Genomic DNA, 5,716 nt, shown 5'->3' on the forward strand with positions numbered 1-5,716 from the left:
TATTTGATTGCATTGCGAAAGCCATGATATGACATATGACATGCAAGCCCCGCTCTGTACAAAAGTTATCGTTGTCATGGTGCGCTTATAGCGGATGGTGCCGGATACAATACAAAGCACAGAATCTACAGTACTGTATGTTAGTGATAAATAATGCAGTACAATTACTGTAACTAAGTAAGTATTGTATTGGTACGTACTTACTTATGCGAAATAGACGACTGTACCGACGGTTACAACCATCCAGAAAATTTAATAAAAAAAACTTTATTGCAGTTGTCTTTATCCATTTAAAAATTTACATACGCTGTACATAAGCGCCATGTTCAGCCAAAATGTCACGCCCCAGCCGGGCAACGGCAGCAGCACAGGGGAACGGTTCGAGTTAAATGGTTTCCCCCCTTCTATGTATATTTTACACGTGTAACATCGCTATCAGTATAAGATCGCTGTTGTCATGCCGCTTAAAGTAGGCGTAGGGCTCTGTAGGGCGCGCGCTTGCGTAATCCTGATATATTCATATAATTAAGTAAATACTGATAATATGTACAGTATATAAGTGCAGGACTACTCACATATTATTGAAACGCGAAAAAAGTAAAACACCAAAGTAACCGGAAGGACTTAATGGGACCGGTTCCAGACAGCGATATACTGGTCAGCGGTCAATTGTTACAAATTAATTATAATTTTAGTTCATCTTACTGTACTTAACTTACTTTAAAGTAAATATTGTTGCTGATATAAAATAGCATGCTTACCAGCTGATAAGCCCCAATAAGCTGCTCTTCTGATCATTTTGATTCGTATATTAAACCAGGCGTGTTTTAGTAATATTGCTGTACATTTATGCTGGTGCACGGGAAAATACGGTACAGGCGTTGGCTGAATCATTTATGCCCGATTGTGCGCGCTCCCGGGGTTTGGCTGTCTACATGTACACAGGCTGTTCGCACGGAGAATTTTAATATTTTCAACTTTTAAAAAATAGTTTTTGTATTGTCGTGCGACGTACAGAAATGTACCAGATTTTGTGCAGTGTGTTATAAATTCTTCTTCGTAATGCCCCGGTCATACTGTACTCTGTACTTCGTGTTCGAAGCCTTTAAAATAGTTCTAATCAAAAAAATGTGTCAACAGTATGATCGCAAGCTGTTCTAACTTCTAAGCACATTTTGCTTAGAACAAAAAACTATGACCACTCTTCGAACAAAATCTTTAAAACTTGTTTTATAACCATATAAAACATGCTTTAGTGGGGAGGGGCCTAATCAAACTTCTTAATAAGATGGTTTAGTACTTTTAACCAATAGTAGCGCGCATGGTTATAACATAACCATGCGCATGGTCCATGCGCATGGTTATAACACCGTATTCCCATTTTTATATGTCTTGATAATGCGGATATCATTTGAATACACCTAAAAAAGTACTGTCAAAAGCACACAGCATTCTTGAATTTATCTGGAAACGAGTTTTGTTGCTATCATTTAAAAGCGCGACCAACATCTGTAATAATTAACCAAAAATTGTAATAATTTGACCATTCATAACCGGCACAAAATGAGCAAAAAATGGGAGCAATAAAACGAGGCTCGTTTATTCCGTTGAGGTTGCGACGAGATATTAAGGCGGCACAAAGAATAATAAGAGAGCAGTAATGCTTGTTTCTTTCGGAAAAGCGGAAACTGCATCGAGTAATATTGGCAAAAACTGTTTTTAAAATACGAAAGCCCAAATTTAAATTCTTGTAATTTTTGGAAGTTTGTGGTACTCTGATGAAGTGATGCTACAGTAGTCTGATTTTTATTTTCAAATTTTTGGATCAAACGGGGGAAGTCTCTATCAGAACAACTTTAGCGGTATGACCAGCACACCGATAAAACTGTCCTAAGTATACTTTTGCGAACAGTTTAACACTCAAACACTTACCACCTAAAACAAATTCGTTAGATCCTGTGCTAAGGAAAAAGTTCTAAAATTTTCGTTAGAACACGAAGTATGACCGAGGCATAAGTCACGATTAATAACGCTCATTTCGACTGGACAGCACACTGACTAGTGAGAATATGAATTAATATCAGTAATCATTACGAGGCTACGAGATCGAGCATGGAAACTTTATTCAATAGTGTAATGTAAATGTGTTTTTAAAATAAAGGGAATTATTCTTATAATAAGTACATGCGCCAGAATTACCGTGAATGTGTTGCAGGGGTAGCAAGTTTGAGATTTTTGATTTCCGATCTATTGATCTTACATTATAGCTGGTGTTTTTCTGTGCAAGCGGCATCGACCTTTTACGTTATGACTGAGTGTAAGTTCGAAGAAAAAACTACGGTATCAGAATTATACTGCAAAATGTAAAAACAGAAACTCGTGCACAGAACTTTCACCCGTTCCCATAAAACATGCAACTGAACAAGGAAAACCCATGCGACCCCCGTGCAACCAGCCAATGTAGGCAGCCAATAGTCGTGTTTTCCGGTGGAAGCACTGACTTAGTATGACCGTAATATTACTAGTTTAGTATTGTTTTAAGTATTCCGTTTGTTCAGTACGAGTATGTATGCAAAACATTACTTAAGCAAAATGCAGTCCAACTAAAATTGAGATCGGAAAGTGCCCGGGCCCGCCATTACGCCATAGTGCTCAGCTTAATCACATGCATGATGCAGCAGCCGTAATAATTGCCGTACATTGGCGCTCTCTAAAATCCATAGCTTTACGCTTTGTATCTGCATTTGTATTTCAACTGTCAGCAGTGTGCGGTACTGTGTGCATTACACCTGACAAGCAGAGGGATCCTGTTATGTTTGGACATGGTGCGCTGGTCAGTACAACCTTTTGCTGCTCTGCAGATCTCATCCGCAGTATCAGTGGAATTAGAAAAATAGAATAAAGGAAATTTTAACTACATTTTAAGTGTAAGCACGGGCCTCAAGTCCAAACACAACAGAGAAAGTCCTACATACCTGAATATACTGTATTGTAATGACGTGAATGTTGTCGTATCTCGTATCAGTCGTATGTACGTGATAATCATTATAATAATACTATTATCACGTTTACTCAAGCGCCCTACACCCTCGTCAAAAAGTTTGTTATAAACCGTATCAACATACCTCAGATGTTAAGACTTTTATCATAAAATGTGCCGACGGTATGATTTTGGCAGCAGATCCTATGTAATGATTTATATCAATATGAGAACGTATCGAAGTTACAAAATTTATTCGAAACTCATGTCCGCATCGATCAGCGCTGGCGAAGATCGGTATCTTCACAAGCACGATATGCGGCATTTTAGATGTGCGCGCGAACGTTCTGTAATACTAAATTTAAATAGTTATTACCAAAAAATGACAATACTTGCCCCGTAGTAAAAATTAGTACTTACTAGAGCCGATTTTTTTCTATAGAATTGTATGTTTCTTGTATTCCCAAAAATACCTTCTCCGAAAATTGCTGCTTGTTAATCAGATTAAAGTTATCACTGCTAAAGGCATATTATAACAGTGTCAACATCATGATATTTCATTTACTTTGCCGGCCGACCGACATTGATCGTCTTTTTAAACCTCAAAAGCTTTTCAAATCTATGTCGCCGTTACACTTAGAGCATTAAAGTTCTTCTACGAAGCCTTGTTACGTAATCTTTTATCAAAATCACAATTTCTATGCAAAAACAAAAGGATCGGTCGACTGACAAGAATTTTTCTCAAAAACAAAAGTCTCAAAAATAAAAAATTTCTCAAAACAAACGGCGCTAACGCGACAATTAGAGGCAAAGCGTTAATGACATCGCGTGAAAGTGTGAAACTGCACGCGCGGTTGCTTCAGTACTTTAGTTACAAACTATGGTCACTAAAAGCTCCTTTTATGCTACTCATGATTGGCTGTAGAGCAGTTTCATTGTTCACCACTGCTCACGTTCAGCGCCGTTGCGCCCAATTTGATTTTACCAGCCAGTTTCGGAAACGGGATTTTTCCATTGTTTTATAACAGCTTTCAAAATGATTTATTGGAATTCTGTTTGGATCTTTGACGTTGTTTTGCTTGGTGGCTGTCGACAGCCAGATTTCATTTTAAAACATTAATACAAACACTGCTAGTGTTGATATTTATGCGTGAAACTGTGACGCACGGCATGTTTGTGGAAGAAAGTGCGACCTCCAACCCAGCCTGCAATGTTGCGAGGACCCACAGCAATTTTGGACTAATTATAGGGTAGGAGCTGATCGAATAGTTTCCAATTTACACATCACAAAGATAGTACGTGTCGAAATAGTTTGTGCGTTTTTATTTCCAGATCCTTAGGAGGCACTGCTTAGCTGGACAAATGTGCATGAAGACATGCAGTAAAGTAACAGGTAAACCAGTTGTGTAGCGGAGCGCTATTTTCAGCTACAAAACAATAAAACGAATTTTGCTTTAAAGAGAATATTAGTCCTTTTTGTTATCTTAAACATAGAAAACGAGCAGATACTAGATTTTTACTAAAGAATTTTTCATAAGGTATATTAAAGTGCAGCAGTGACAAGCTCAACGTATTTATTGAAATTTATGTCAATTTAAATTTTTTTTATCGCCTATTTGCATGTCGACATGCACGTCTTTTTTGTCGCTTATTTGCTTGTCGACATGCCTGTTTCAAAAGCGGTGGCGGTCAGTGCGTAATTTGCGGTAGGTATATAAAGAGCATAATTTTTCCATAACTTTGTTTTTGCCATTTTTGAATCTCTTCCAAATAATAAATTTTAAAAAAAAATAAATAACGTATTTAATGCGTTGTTGCTGCACTATCCTGACCATTGCAGCTGGCTTGTAAAGACAATACAGAATTTTTATATCAGAGTTGTCGATTTTTCCATCGCTTTATTTTATTGGCAAAATGCTCCGTTAACAAAAACAATAATTCTTAATTTAGGATTTTTGTTTGAAAACTGCATGTCGACACGCACAGCAATTTTGTTGCTGGTGTATTAAAAGTCCTCTCACGCAGCGCTTTTCTATAGCGAATGACCGTACTTGAATGCAGTAGATCTGAAATGCAGCATCTGTTGCGTTCAAGTAAAACTTGAATGCAGTTATTGTGCAGCTGAAAATATCATATAGTAAATAAGTTAACCGTGCTGATGGTTCAAAATTTAAATGTTTTGCAGGGCAGATGGAGTACTGCTCTCCCGGTCCTTGGCCAGACGCAAATCCACCGGGAAGTGCGTGGATGTCGACATCCACAATTGAGCTTGCCATCGTGACGATAATTAACTTGTGCATTTAGTAGTCGCTAATGCTATCCATGCTGGCTCATTTGTAATTTCTATCGTTCTTGTCAGTTTTCCTTTTATGCTTCTGGCGCACTATCGAAATCTATTTTTGTATTTAATTACGTTGGTGTTTTCATGAGAAAGTATGTCTCGGATGCTGGTTTTTTATGCTAAACTTGTTATGTCGTATATGCCAAAATAAATACAAAACGGTATCTGATATCCATATCTAAATGTTTCATATTGGTAAGTTTTATATAAAAGAGGAGGTAATCTGTAATAGAGGCTTTTTGCAGAAAACACCATAACCATACCTTAACCATCGCTTATCGGGTAGCTGGACGACCGCCATCGAAGTGGCAGTGTACAGATTACCTTACAAAAAGCGCAACTGATTTCTAGGGGTCTTCGAATTTATTTTTTTTTCCTCGTGTTACGTGCCGTGG

At 37.7% G+C, this 5,716-nt stretch overlaps 1 long non-coding RNA gene across 1 annotated transcript; it reads left to right on the forward strand.

The window, feature by feature from the left end:
- The first annotated feature begins 4,030 nt into the window (after positions 1–4,030).
- On the forward strand, positions 4,031–5,282 carry LOC129590727 (uncharacterized). Its single transcript, XR_008690771.1, has 3 exons — positions 4,031–4,230; positions 4,313–4,373; positions 5,166–5,282. It is a non-coding gene; the product is annotated as an uncharacterized LOC129590727 (long non-coding RNA).
- The last annotated feature ends 434 nt before the right edge of the window (positions 5,283–5,716 follow it).

This window comes from Paramacrobiotus metropolitanus, unplaced genomic scaffold, assembly GCF_019649055.1.
Source record: "Paramacrobiotus metropolitanus isolate TYO unplaced genomic scaffold, Prichtersi_v1.0 Parri_scaffold0000041, whole genome shotgun sequence".
Lineage (NCBI taxonomy): Eukaryota > Metazoa > Tardigrada > Eutardigrada > Parachela > Macrobiotidae > Paramacrobiotus > Paramacrobiotus metropolitanus.